This window comes from Vulpes lagopus, chromosome 9 (assembly GCF_018345385.1).
Source record: "Vulpes lagopus strain Blue_001 chromosome 9, ASM1834538v1, whole genome shotgun sequence".
Classification (NCBI taxonomy): domain Eukaryota; kingdom Metazoa; phylum Chordata; class Mammalia; order Carnivora; family Canidae; genus Vulpes; species Vulpes lagopus.
The window spans coordinates 49213033-49228209 of record NC_054832.1 but is presented as its reverse complement, the minus strand read 5'-3'; the positions used below and the strand labels follow the sequence as shown (position 1 = coordinate 49228209).

Here is a 15177-nt window from a genome sequence, read left to right as displayed (position 1 = left end):
CTCTGGCAAAGTCTCATTATATGTGCCTCTCTGACACCTCATTCTAAATTCTCAGGAGAGTCTGGGCCAGGGCCATTAGTTTTCCAGCATTAGGAGAAACAATCCTGCACAGCAAAAAACACCTTCTTTCCACTTACATTTTTGTTAACTCATGCCTCTTGCCAATTTAAGTAACCTTAAATTTACTAGCCTCAATTGCTTTATTTCTGACACCCCTGTGACCAGACAGTCTGGTGGGATCAAGGGTTCGGTGAGGCCAACCTAACCCGTGTTAGAGAAGCAGAAGTGAGTTACTTTCCCCATGGTCTCTAGTTTCTCTTCAACCTGTTCTTTGATACCTACCGACAAATTTTTACTGGTCCCAACTCCCCCAGATACTTCTGAATCACCCAGTTAGGGAAATAGGAAAGGAGTCCCTGAATTTAAAGCATTTTTTATTTAATTGATTTTCTGAGGTTTGCTCTTGCCTTCCCTTCTTCCCTGGGACTTGATTTGTATATAGTAACAGAGGAACTCCTACTGGTATCAGTGGAGGGAATGGAAGGGATTGGTAGAGTTTCTTGAAGAAGCAGGATGAGAACTGAAGGTAGTATCAGTTACTGTAGTTTGTAAATAACAAACTCTGGATTACAAGCCCATTGGCTGGAAATGGCTCTGATTTTATTTTTCTCACACTTAATATTGATTCAGTCAGTGTTTGTTGAATAAATTAAAGTACCCGACATACAAAACAAGAGGTTCCAGATTTAGTAAACTGAGTGTAAACTTCGGTAGAAAAATGAACCATTGTAATGAAGTAAGAAAATTTGAAAGAATGCAAGTTGCCTGGGACGGTAAAGTATATTCATAAGTATAAAAGCAGAGAGAATGGGCCAAAGTCTGTAAAGGAATGAAACATGGCTTTAGGGGATCCAGTGGCATGAGGCTTGATCTCCATGGCACATGAGCTTCTGACTTCCCCCAATCTATCATTGTGTGCCCTAAACTGTACCTCTTCCCCTAATCCTCTGTCATATTTGGAATAGTACATCTACTCAGTCATTCACTTCAGAAACCTGTATATTTTGTGTGACACCTCCCTTATGCTCATCTCCACAAATTACCAAATTCTGCTGATTTAGTGCCCACGTATTCTTGATGTTCCCCCTTTCTTTGCAATCTCTATTACCAATCTTTTTTCAGACTCACCTAGTTCTTCTACTGAGTGACTGAAATAGCCTCTTGGTAGGCGTCTGTGACACCAGCCTTTTCTCGTTGAAACCTATGCTCCGTAGATCTGGCCAGAGTGATAACCCTAAAGCCAGGGGGAGCAAACAACAGCTTGTGAGCCAAATCTGACCTGCTGCTTACTTTCATACGACCCACAAACAAAAAATGGTTTTGAATTTTTAAATGTTTTATTTTTAAAAATCAAAGGAGGGGCAGCCCCGGTGGCCCAGCAGTTTGGTGCCGCCTGCAGCCTGGGGTGTGATCCTGGAGACCCGGGATCGAGTCCCACATCAAGCTCCCTGCATGGAGCCTGCTTCTCCCTCTGCCTGTGTCTCTGCCTCTCTCTCTGTGTCTATGAATAAATAAATAAAATCTAAAAAATAAAAATAAAAATCAAAGGAGAATACTATTTTATGACACATGAAAATTATATGCAGTTCAGTGTCCGTAAATAAATTGGACCATAGCCGCACTTCTTCATTTGCTTATTGTCTGTGGGTGTTTTTGTGCTTTAACAGCAGAGTTGAAAAAAAAAAAAAAAACAAACCTGCAGAGTTGAGTATTTGTAACAGGGACCAGAGGGTCCACAAAGCCTAAAATATTTATTGTCAGGCCCTAAAGTAAAAAGATGACCCCGTCATTCCTCTGCTCAAAATCTTTTAGTGATATTCCATCACCTGCAAGAGAAGACCAGGCTCCTGAATGTGACATACAGACCCCTGTTGTCTACACCTTACGTCTCTCCAGACTCAGCCTCCTTGAGTGGTACCTGCTGCAATATCAGGAATGCCCTGCTGGGGTTCCTGTGCTTACCTCCCTGGAACACTGCTGTACTTCTCCAATTTGTTGAGTTAAATGTTTCTCATCCCTCTAGACAGAGTGCTGGGGTCATCTCCTCCAGGGAGTCTCCCTAGACTTGCCCTGGAATGGTGTGTCCTCCCTGACTTCTGTTGTCCTAAGTAGCACCTTATTTTGCAAATACTGATTTCTGCATTTGCCTAAATAGCGAGCCCTGGAGGTGCAGTCAAGTGCCTGACTCTTGGTTTCAGCTGAAGTGGAGATCTCAGGTTTGTGATCTCAGGGTTGTGAGATTGAGCCCCACATGAGGCTCTGTGTTCAGTGCAGAGTCTGCTTCTACCTCTCCCTCTGACCCTCCCGTGCACACATGCTCTCTCTCTGCCTAAAATAAATAAGTAAATAACAAACTGGATTACAAGCCCATTAGCTGGAAAAGGGTCTGATTTTATTTTCTCACACTTAATATTGATTCAGTCAGTGTTTGTTGAGTAAATTGAAGTACCCGACATATAGTTAACAATTGGTAGGTTTAACAGACGACTTCAAATATGATTATAAAAAAATACCATTCTGTACCAAAATGTAGCATTAAAACTATTTTAAAACGCTTAACTTTAAGTATTTTAAAACATTGAATTTTGATTTATGACAAAAATACCTAATTTTTGGCTTGGGAGCATTGCAGCAAGAAATATATAACCTAAGCTAATTTCTTTATATGCAAAAATAAATTTCTATCATAGGGCTGGATAACACATTTAATAAATATTTAAACAACCCAGCTTGCCATTATCCCTTATTATCATGTATCATTGACCATTAAAAATTTAATAAATGCACTATGATTATAAAGAGACAATATTCAAACCTCATGTAGCTGAAATATCATATGTATCATCTTAGCTAGAAGAAAAGAGTTAGTATGATAGCATTAAATTTCTAGACAATATTTTGTATTTATTTTGTAAGTCAAGAGATTATATTGCAAAATAAGCTGCTTCTCTCCCATAGAAGTTAGCAATAGTAAATATATCACTCTTTAAATATTAATGAAATGTCATTTTAAAAAATCTAAGATGATGTATATATATTGAACCTACTACTGTGATTAAAATTATCTCTTAATTATTGAAATATAAAAAGAAATTACTTCCTTTGAAATCCCTAACTAGAAAAAGAAATTTAATTTTTTAAATGTTTTGTCATTCATTCCTTTTATCTGCCTCTCTCCCCTCAAATAAGAATTTGGATTGATTTAGTTGCTTGTAAATATATGTGTATGCATCTGTTTAAAAGTTTTGCTTCAGATATTTTTTTAAGTGCTTTATCTTAAAACTAATTATCCCAAGAACACTCTTCTTTCATTATTGCAGAGTAATGTGAGAAATTGGTTTAGGGTTTAGAAGGCTACACGTGTATTATTGCTTATGTCATCACCTGCATAACCCCATTAATTCTCTTGGCCTGATCTAATTTGATGATGGGGTCAACTTTCAGTTTTGAATCTGATTTTGATGTTGCCAGTCTTTGCCAAACTTATAGGTAATATCCTAAGCACACATCCTTGTGGATTTTCAGTGTTTCCTATCATTATTTGACCTATTTATTCCTGAAACTTTTAATTTGAAAACTTGCTGTTACTAATTTGCTTTAATATTGGCTTTATTATTTTCCTTTTTTTCCCCTCTAAAAACCAAACAGCTAGTGCAATCTTTAATTACTCTCTGTCCCTTAAGTAGGGCTCATCCTCAATTTATCAAATGTAGTACTTTTTTTTTTTTTTTTTTTTTTAACCTATGTGAAACAGTAACAACTCTCCAGGGGCTGAGTTGAAGCATTTGGCTCTTTTTTGTACAAATCATAGACTGATTGTGAGCTTATGTTTCCACATTTTTGGTTTCTGCTAGACTTTTTCTCTTGGCTTGGCTTACTTAGTTTATCTTATAACATCCACTTCCTGTTATTTGCCTGCTGAGCACACACTCTGGCTTTTGCACACTGTGTAGAAAGGTCTGCTCTTTAAGAAGTTAATAGGTAAAGAGAGGTTGGTATTTGAGGCAAAATGTTTTCCTAGGAGGATCCTCATCTCTGACATTTGCTTTCCTTTCAGATCTCACAGTCTAAATTTGCAGGCCTTTGGGGCTCCATGCACAGCCCATCTGTTGGAGCAGACCTATGCCAAGTTGATTTGGATATGTCTGAGAGGAATGAGGAGGGAATTTGAAAAAAATTACTTTCATAATCTTTGTTTTTTATGCAAAACCTCATTGTTGGAATGAACATGCTTCTGCCATCCTGAACAAACTGACAACATGGTATTAGAAATAAACATCAAGCAGAGCCTGTTGAAATGCCCGTTTATATTGAGAAAGGTGTTCTTTTTAGTGTTATCTGTGGTACTGTTCAACAATTTGCATCCTGGTACTGCCGGTTATTAAGAACTTAAACTCAGCAACGGGTTCAGGAAGCATTTAGTGAGGTCCTATACGTATACAGCAAGGTCATAGAAAATCGTAAATATGCAAAGATGTCTGTGATGCGGTTTCTTCCCTCCAGAAGGTTCCATACTAGAGTGTGGCAGAGCTAAGACAGAGCTCTCTCTGTCTCTTTGTCAGAGAGAGAGAGAGAGAGCACTTATTCAGAGAACAAGATACATGCATTTCATATATTTGATCCTATAATATTGATACCACTTAGATCTCTGTATTGTATATTATAACTTCACTAAAGTGCATTCTGTATTTTCTTTTTTTTTTTTTTTATAAATAGAAAGCTATTTATTTCCTATAGAAAAACACAAGAAAGGAAGGGAGGAGGGGAAGAAGGAAGGTGGGGGGAAGGACATTCTGTATTTTCTAAATGTAATCTTATGACAAGTTATATCCTTGGGAAGGAAATTGAAGATGCAGAGAAATTGTGACCCGGTCTGACAGATAGTTAGGAGTGGGGCCTGTCTGTCCTATCCCTATACATATGGTATTTACAATAAACTACGTTGCCTACAGAAAGCAAAGACAGAAAAGAGGAAAACCAAAAATGAGTTTGATGCCCTGGCCATTGAATACTTCCATTAGAGAAAATGTAAAAACTGAACACCCACTTCTCAGCCTTCCTGAAACAGTGATTTTCAGACAGTTTCTAAGCAGGCGTCAGTCTACCAAGAGGATTTTAAGTCAGATGAGGCCGATTCTGCTCGGTGGCCCTGCATGACACACAGATGCAGTGGCCGAAGCTGCTGCTGCCACCTTGCAACCTGAGAAAAACAAACAAAAAGCCAACAGAATTGACCATGGCTCAGAGAAGTTGAGGACCATCACTAAGAGCTGTCCTGCTCCACATTTACTGTTAAGTGAGAATAATAATGTCTTGTTGGTGGAAGCAACGTGGCCACCACCATTCTACTCCTTGTTGCTAGGAGTATGGCTTTGGTAGGTTCCTCATATAAATGATAGCATACAGTATATATAATATATACAATATTCCATTCTTTTACTTTTTTATCCATTGATGGACACTTATGTTGTTTTTCCCTATCTTGACTAATGCTGCAGTAGCATGGGGGTGCCGATATCTCTTCAAGATAGTGATTTCGTTGCCTTTTAATATTTACCCAGAAGTAGGATTTCTGGATCAAATGGTAGTTCTATTCCTAATTTTTTGAGGAACCTCCATACCATTTTCCATGTACCTTCCCATCGATAGTCCGCTTGAGAGTTCCCTTTTTTGTCACATCCTCAGTAGCACTAGTTATCCCTTGTCTTTTGGATGACAGCCATTCTGACAGATGTGAGGTGATACCTCATTGTGGTTTTTGTTTGCATTTTCCTGACGGTGATAAACATCACTCGTTGGCCATTTGTATGTCTTTTTTTTGGGGGGGGGGGGGAAAGTCTATTTAATGCCTCTTCTCATTCTTCTATTGAATTGTTTGTGGTTTTGCTATTGAGTTGTGTGAATTCTTTTTTTTAAGATTTTATTTATTTATTTGACAGAGAGCAAGAGAGAGCACAAGCAGCCGGAGTGGCAGGCAGAGGGAGAGGGAGAAGCAGACTCCCCACTGAGCAGGGAGCCCGATGCAGGGCTTAATCCCAGGACCTTGAGATCATGACCTGAGCTGAAGGCAGATGCTTAACTGGCTGAGCCACCCAGGGGCCCTGAGTTATATAAATTCTTTATGTATTTTGGATGTTAACCACTCATCAGATATATGATTGGCAAATATTTTCTCCCACTCCATAGGTTGCCTTTTCATTTTGATTGTCTCTTTTGCTGTGGAGAAACCTATTAGTTTGATGCACTCCCACTTACTAAATTTTGCTCTTTTTTTTTTTTTAATTTTTATTTATGATAGTCAGAGAGAGAGAGAGGCAGAGACACAGGCAGAGGGAGAAGCAGGCTCCATGCACCGGGAGCCTGATGTGGGATTGGATCGCGCCCTGGGCCAAAGGCAGGCACCAAACCGCTGCGCCACCCAGGGATCCCCTAGCAAGAGGGTTTTATTGAACGTTTGCACAAACGGGCTCTCCGCCTCAGAGGTGGAAGAGCCCCGATTGGCAATTACAGGCATCTTTTAAAGGCAAAAACCGCGGGATTAGCATAGCATTGGGGTTATGACATGATTGGTCTATTTGAAGGTCAACATGAGCATGTTCAGGGACTTTCCAGTCAGGGCGTGGGGGGGGTGGGGTTTCTCATCTCGGAAAACCACAGAAGGTTTTTCGTTGCTTAAGTTCCAGGAAGGCACCTGGGTGTGGACTGCCTCTGGGTTAGGCCTGGTCCCACATTTTCACGGGGGGGGGGGGGGGGGGGGGGGGGGTTTCTTCAGTATTGCTACTTTTTTTTTTTTTTATAATTATTCTTTCAGTTATGAAACCAACATTTACTAAGTTTGGATAGTAGACTAATCTATCATTGTTATATTTACTTTTCATTAATAGATATATATTAACAATCACTATCCCAACACCTCTGCTTAATAATTTTAGAAAGTTTAAAAAAATATGGATCAATCAAAATATTCCCACCAAAGCACCGAAGAAACGAATCGAAATCATAAGGCATTTCTTTTACCTCTCTAGTATTCATAGTGTGAAGATACCAATTTATGTCAACCTTTGCAGTGACTCGGATCTACACTTTGATTTCAACCCCTTAAATAATTGTGTGGTTGTTGTTTCAATTGGTTTGATTTTTCTATAAAAGGATCCTAATAGAACATGTGGCCTTGAAGGAATTTTGAAGCAAAAATTTGTTTAAAACCATAGTTATAACAAAATATCTTGTTCTTAGCTGAAATAATATTGAGAAACTACATAACAAAAAATGCTTTTTTACTATTAAATAATCAACTAATCTATTATTATTAAATACTCAACTCTGTTATTTTTACTCAACTAATCACAAAATGCTGATCATGGAGCTCAGCCTCTTTATTTGCTCTTGTTGATTTTATGGCTTGTGCTTTGGTGTCCAAATAATTATATCCCCACAAGACCCATATCAAGGAGCTTTTTCCCCTATATTTTCTTGCTGGAATTTTATGGGTTTTGGATCTCATGTTTAAGTCTTTAATACATCGAAGGCTAATTTTTTTGTGAATGGTGTAAGAAAAGGGTCCGATTTCGTTCTTCTGCATGTGATTAATCCAGTTCTCCCTGCACATTTTTTTGAAAGATTTCCAAATTTCTCCCCAGATTTGGAACGTTCTCAGTCATTATTTCTTTAAATCAGCCTTTCTTTTTCTCTTCTCCTCTGGAACTCCAATAACTTACATATGAGTTTCTTTTGAAGGCATCTTATGGATCATGCAGTCTCTTTACTCTTCTTCATTCTTTGTTCTCATCTGACTGGATAATTTCAAAGGTCCTGATTTCACTTCACAGATTCATTCTCTGCTTCATCTGCTCTGCTATTGGTACTCTCCCTTGCATGTTTATTTCTTTCATTGCATTCTTCAGCTCCAGAGTTTCTGTCTGATTTTTTTTAATGACTTCTATCTCTTTGTTAAACTCCTCATTTTGTACATGTGTTGTTTTTCTGACTTCATTGACTTGCCTTTCTGTACTTTCTGACAGTTTATGAGGTCTCCTTCAAACAGCTACTTTGAATTCTTTATCAGGTATGTGTTAGATCTCCAGGTTTTGGGGAGCACTTGTTGGAAGATGATTGTGATCCTTTGGTAGTGTCATGTTTCCTTGACTTCTGTTCCTTGTTTTGCATTGTTGTCTTTGCATATGATGCAGATACCTCTTCGGGTCTGCACGAACTGCCCGTGGGACAGAAACCCCTTTCAGCAGCCCCAGGAGTAGGGCTTCGGAGGCCTTCTCTGACCTTCTGTGGATACAGCTCCTCCACAGTTCTTACCCCCTCTTGGGCAGAATTCTTAAGCTGTATGCCTTTTCTCAATCCTGTGATGAATGCACCAAGCTGGGTGCTGGAAGCTTTAGTGCTGAGAGGTGGCACTAAAGCTCAAGATTGTGGTCTCTCACTGGCTTCACAGATTCAGGCTCCAGGTTTCCTGGGTGCTCACTAACAATCAGGGTAAAAGCTCCCTCTGCCGTCAGAAGTGTGCACAGGGATCTGGCTACAGAATATGAGGATCCTGTGAGGAAGGTACATGGAGGGATAGGGGTGCCTGTGGGCCAGTTGGGGGTGGCTGTGGCATGCGAGGAGTGCCCAGTGGCCCGTGGTTAGGCTTCTTGATGGAGTCCCTGATGCAGTGTATCAGATCCACCTTGCTTGAATGCCCGCTGAGAGTCCTGTGTCCCCTCTCCTGGCCCCTTCCTGCCCTAGCCATGCAGTTCATTACTCTGGATAAGACCAGAGAAAAATGAGCCTCTTAGGCAACATTGCACACAGCTGGGGAGGCTGGGGGCTCATTGACATGCTCTCACTGCCCCCCCACTCCTCTTGTTTTGTAACCATCACCACCATCCATGTCTAGAACTTTTTATTCCTACAGTATTGAAACCATGTACTCATTAAACAGTAACCTCTCCTTCCCACTCCCACTGAGATGATATATGGTTTTGATGGTCATTTCCCTCATGATTAGTGATGTTGAGTGACCCCACCTTCACCACCACCGTGAGGGGAATCACGGGCTGAGAATACCTCTCTTGGCCCTGCGTCATGCCACCTTGAGGCAGGAAGGGAGGTGGGGAGGGAGATGTGGGTAAAGTCATTACCTTCTCCGAAGCTTCCAAAATCATATTTTTTGGTTCAGTAGTATGCTGGAGCTTCTCTGGAAACTGGACTTCCACAAAGGCTCTCTCATCCATGGGTGATTGATTGTTTAAGACAGTATTTCCCAGGGGCTCCCAGACCATGATCAAGAGGTGCTCGAACCAGACCATAGGCTCCTGCAGGGTCCACCCTGGGACTGTGGTCTCTATGCCTATTATCAGATGCATCCCCCAGCTCCCACAGACAGCTTTGTCTATGGATGGGTGCCGAACTGTGACTGAGGTGAGACAAAAACAAGAGATGTGTTTCTCAGCTCTGATGCCGATGTCACCTCTAAGGTTCTATCTTTCCTTCTGATTTTCTCACTGCATACTCTTTCTCTAAGTGAACTCATCCACCTCTCATTGTCAAATAGCCGTGTATTGTTTCCATAAATGTGCCCTAATGTATCCCAGACCTTTCCACAAAGCTCCAGACTGAAATATATTCAAGTTCAAAACACCCAATAACCACTTCTCATCTTTCCTTATTACAAATCTTATTTTCTTATATACTCAGTTGCCCAAGTCAGAAATCTGAAGTCCTTTTAGACTTTTTCTTCACAATCTCTCTATATCAGCTGCACATCAAATTTTCTCCATTTGCAATAACCTTTGAATCTATTTATTCCATCCTTACCACCACTAACTTAGCCTAAGATTTTGTAATATCTCTCACCTGCATTACTGCAGCAGGCTCTTAGTCTTCACTCATTCCGATCAATTCCCATACACTGTCAGCAGGGTGATTTTCTGTAATAAAAATGCACGGGTGCCGTTTGTCTACTGAGATCTTTGAAGGACTTTGCAGAGCCTTTAGGATATGGTGTGAACGTTTAACGTGGCATTTTCTCACCTCTGCTTATTTAATCTGTTCTTCTGTTGTTCTGATTCTTGCACTCATTTCCATTTATCTACTAAAGTTACAAAGCACATGAAACGTGTGAGAACCAGTAACTGCTGGGATGACACTTTTCTTGATCGCCATTACATGTACAGTTGAGTGGGGGAGACAGAGAATTTTAAAAGTCAACAAAATGACATCAGCTCGCAATCAGTAAATTAAAAGAAACAGATTTCTGTCACGGAGAACAGTGAAGAGGGAGAGTGGTTTGTATCGTATGGTCTGAGAAGGTCTCACTGGAGTGATAATGTTTAAGCTGGGACTTAAAAGAAAGAAGGACTCAGCCATATGAAGTGTTGAGGGTAAGGTTATCCAGGCATAAAGAACAGAAATTATAAATGTCCCAATGAGATAGAGTCTAGCAGGTCTTAGAAATTGTCAGAAAGCCAATCTGGGAGGAGGAATGGTAGGAGGAATCGTGTTAAAAGGAACTGTTTTATCATTTCCCCCCAAAAAATATACACTTTCTATTACTTCTTTTTATATGATGATGATGTTGATGGTGGTGGTGATGATTACCCTGAAAAAGCTTCTTTTACCTTTGTCAGGTTAAGTTCTCATCTTCTTTCAAATTCCTTTGGGTGGAGGGATTAAGTAGCCTTCTCTATCTTCTCATCTGACACTGTGAATGACTTCCATAGCAGTTATCCCATTCTAATGTAACTACTTATTTGTTTCCCCCATCAGACTAAGTGCCTTAGAAGAGCTTACACTGGGCCTTCTTCACCTTTAAAACAGCAATGGTCTACCAGGGAGCCTAGTATTCCATTAGAACCTAATAAGCAGTGGAAGGGGAGGTGGGCCGGGGGGTTGGGATGACTGGGTGATGGGCACTGAGGGGGGCACTTGGCGAGATGAGCACTGGGTGTTATGCTATATGTTGGCAAATAGAACTCCAATTAAAAAAAAAAGAACCTAATAAACAGGGATCCCTGGGTGGCTCAGCAGTTGAGCATCTGCCTTCAGCTCAGGGCATGATCCTGGAGTCCCCGGATCGAGTCCCACATCAGGCTTCCTGCATGGAGCCTGCTTCTCCCTCTGCCTGGGTCTCTGCCTCTTTCTCAGTGTGTCTTTCATGAATAAATAAATAAAATCTTTTTTTTAAAAAAAGAACATAATAAATGCTTGTTGGACAAATGGTGGACAAGTAATTGGAGAATTAGGACATTATACTCCTGCTACCGTACGATGGTTTAGAAAATATAAGCATTGGGAAGAGAATGTGAGAGCAGAGAGGACTGGGCTGTTTGTGTGATATTTCACCTGCTTCAGGATCATCACGCTGTGAGGTGCCAGCTGTCATTCTGTCCACTCTGGGGCAAAGGGAACACAGGTGTGAACCATTAAGCCACTCCCCCCCCAAATAGGCACCAGAAGAAGTCATGGGGCTGGGATGTGACCCTGAGCTTGGCTGCCTGCAGAGCAAGTGAGGCTTCAATTAAAAACTAGACTTAAATAAGAAGTGACTTAAATAACAAGTGTCAGGTAAGCTCTGACATATTTGGATATTCACACTTAAACAGGCTACTTTCTGGTTATGATGATTTGATTAAACCCAGTATCTGTGTGGCTCATTGTCCTCCCATTTGGGTCTCTGCTAAAATGTCACTTTGTGAGAAATGCTTCTTGCCCTGAGCCTACATTAAGGAAAACCTCACCGTTGCACCAAGACCCTCTTTCCCAGGTTTTTATTTTTTTTAAGTGACATTTATGCCTCGCTGGCATTTTCTGTTCATTTGCCTAATCTTTAGAACAGCAGAACGTGGAGGTCAGTACCTCTATGGAGCCAGTGATTTGAATGAAAAGGCTAATAGGTACCTCCTTCTTCCTTCCAAAGTTTTCTTTGACCAATTAAAAACAAGACGCAAAACAAAACAAAGCAAGACAGATATTTTCCTCATCTTATGATACAGAGTGCCTGTCTCCCAATGGCAGGGCTTTAGACTAATCTATTCCAACCTCTAATGATGAATAATGAGTTTCTGAGTCCTGCTTCCTCAGATGTTTTGTTTTGGGTTGCTTGTAAGCTGTGAAAGTTGGGAAAACACACCAAGTAACATGAGGCTTATTGTCTGTCAATACAGGCTCTCCATTTTGGCTGCCTTTTTGTTTTGTCAACCACTTTTATCTTTAAAACCTTCGCTACCTACATAAAGGACACACGTTCACACACACAGTAAGGTAGATCCCAGTGCCTTCCAGGCAGATGTGAGGTTGATGCGAAATACACCGGGGTTCTCTGTACCCCTAGTGCCAAAAACATAATTCCATTTTACTGCATCTGCCAGCAGGGTGGGGTGTAATAGGATTTCCTTGCAAGAATTCCTACATCCTTCTAATTTGAGTGTCTGCAAAGCACTTAAGGTATTTCTACATATGTATTGCAAATACAGCGAGACTTACTACACACTCTTTAAGAGGTTATTGTCTCTGAAATTGTAGCACGTTTTAATAGGGTTGTTTTCCATCTATTCTTATTCCCTACCTTAACCTCACATCAATTTGAAATCCATCGATGTGTCACAGTCGGGATTTGTTTCCAAGAGAAACTTAACTGTCAGGTTTCCTGTTCCCTTTTAGAGGATAAAGAATGCTGTGTAGCTTTTACTTATTATATGTGATAGATGAAGGAAAACAGCAAATGCAACAAATGCGCGAAGGCAGAGAGGTAGATCTTTCAAAAGCACTTTGGTGCCACCATGTGGTGGAGATTCGGTTTTTCCAAAAACTATCCTGGGACGTTGGATTCTTCAAACATTCTACCTGCATACACAATTTTTGTTCCATTACCTTCCTAAGATCTAGCTCTCCCATTATCCTTGAAAAGGTGAATTTTTATTATAAAGTAAATCAAGGGAAGTCTCAGAAATTGATTTGGAGAACATTTACCTTTGCAGCCAAAGTGCTCGCTCGCTCTCCTCTCTCTCTCTTTTCCCTCTGAATGTTAAATAGGGAGAAAGTCCTACCTTACAAGCTTCGTTTAATTATTTCCAATAAAAGAACATTATCTTTGAACTAAATCAATACCTCTCACCATCGACACAACTTCAGGCATGTGTATCTCTGAGTTCTAATCAAAGACCGTCTTGTCTCTGACTCCTTTTATTTACAAACATTGATATGGCTTACCAGGAACTGGGCACTCTTCTAAGCAAGCCACAAAACACTAGCATTTAACCCTCTTGACGGCTCTTGATGGTGGGTATTGTCACCACAACCAACACCATCATCATCCTCAGACTCCACTTAACCCCTGCGCTCCCTCTTCCGTAGACTCTGCTCCACCGCACGTTGCCATGGCCAACGTGCTGCTCAGTCCTATCAGCCTCTAACATCTGTAGTCTTTCAGGACTCAGGTTAGTTTTTTAGATGATCCCAACCAGGGTAGCTGGGTTCATGTTGGTAGACACAGGATCTTTCGGTACATTGGATCCATTATTAGTCCTTTTGGTCCAAACCTAGATTCTGCTGTGCTAGTGACAAGACCTATAAATGCTCAGTTCAACTGGTGGTCTTATTCTTGTCTACTCTGCTGTTGGCCCAACCACATTAAGTCCTGCCTCGGTAACCTAGCACACCACGCCTCCAGTGGGGAAGAACACTACGCTGGTTTCTGACCTGCTCTAAAACACTGAACTCTATGGTGCCTGTGGCCAGTTGACATCCACCTTTCTATTGAAATGCCCCCACTCCCAGGTTAGATCTACCAGAGCCAAGCTTAAATAGCTAGAGCTCTTTGTGGAGTTAGTCTGTGGGTAAGCCCCGAACAAGCTGGCCTCACATGTCCATTCTACTAGTCTCTGACCCCCTCGTAACTCATCAGCACATCTTGTTATTAAGATCTCAGTAGGCTTTGCGTACTAATTGGCCTACATCTTCTCCATTGTTTTGTGTTGCTTAACACCCCCACTTGTTTTGGGTGCTGCCCTCTTCCTATGATGCCCCTCCACCCTCATACACACACATTAGATATCCTCCCCTACTTTAAAATACTGATATTTTCTATCTTTCACACAGCTTTCTCTGCAAATTAACCTAAGGTGGAGAATTTACAAGTTTCAATCACAAAAATTGGAATATATCATTGCCAGCAAAAATTCTTCAATTCTTTGAGCAGGAACATGCCATAAGCACTAGTGACCTTGCTCTTGCTCTTGAGAAAATCCCCTACAAGTAGTGTTCAGTTGCCTGTATGTCTAAAATCTTGAAATTGAGAAAGACTGATGGTGTTTTTTAATGTTGTTTTAACTAAAAACTAGCTTTAGAGCCTAGTATCATTCTGTGTATACAGAAAATAATATGAAGTACTGAACAATTTAATTGGATACTGTTTTAGTTCTCCCTTGAAGGTACCAATATGTTTTAACCTTTTCTGTACAGAAGAGTCTTTCCATTGCGTGCACATAATTCGTATGCTGCTACATGTTATCCGACCTGACTTTGCATGGCCATGTTTTTGTACAGTTAATAGATGCTGTCTTATGATAATGCATTTTTTTGCAAGAAGACTATAAAAATGTCTAGTCATTAACAATATACCATATATAATATATATGTTTGAGCCCTATAATTATATATAGAGGAAAAAACTCAGTGTGGTATAGCGGAAAGATTTGGAGTCACAGAATTGGGTTCTGATTTTGCTTCTAACTGTTTTAATGACTTACCAGCATTTTATTTCGATAAAAACATTTTATTTAAATTGAAAAAAAAACGGTATCTTTCTGGAAGTAGTATATTTGTGTGTGTGTATGTGTGTGTGCACGTGCGCATAATGATAATCTAAAGTGTCATACACATGACTGCTACATTTTAGTTGGTCTATAATGGATTTTTTAAAATTTAAACTCAGTTTAATAAAACTAAAAGAGCATTTCTCTTAACAGGATCATGGTCAACTAGATTAGATTAGATCTTGCTAATTTTTCTTGTGTTCTTCTTTTCTTCCCTCTTCTTCCTCCTAAAAAAAAAAACAATAGAATATGAAAAAGAAGCAATATGCATTGCACTTTTATGGACCCAACTGCTTAATCTCCTTTGGCC

The 15177-nt window shown here is 40.3% G+C and overlaps 1 protein-coding gene and 1 long non-coding RNA gene across 11 annotated transcripts in view; one reads left to right on the top strand and one right to left on the bottom strand.

The window, feature by feature from the left end:
* RALYL (RALY RNA binding protein like) overlaps positions 1-15177 on the top strand; it is a 709315-nt gene that overhangs the window by 402225 nt on the left and 291913 nt on the right. The gene's annotated exons all lie outside the window — the stretch shown is intronic.
* The window catches only part of LOC121498647, a 105298-nt gene continuing 104932 nt past the window's right edge, over positions 14812-15177 (bottom strand). For all 4 annotated transcript variants that reach the window (XR_005989844.1, XR_005989841.1, XR_005989842.1 and 1 more), the window contains one exon: positions 14812-15094. This is a non-coding gene — a long non-coding RNA (uncharacterized LOC121498647). The remainder of the gene's footprint in view (positions 15095-15177) is intronic.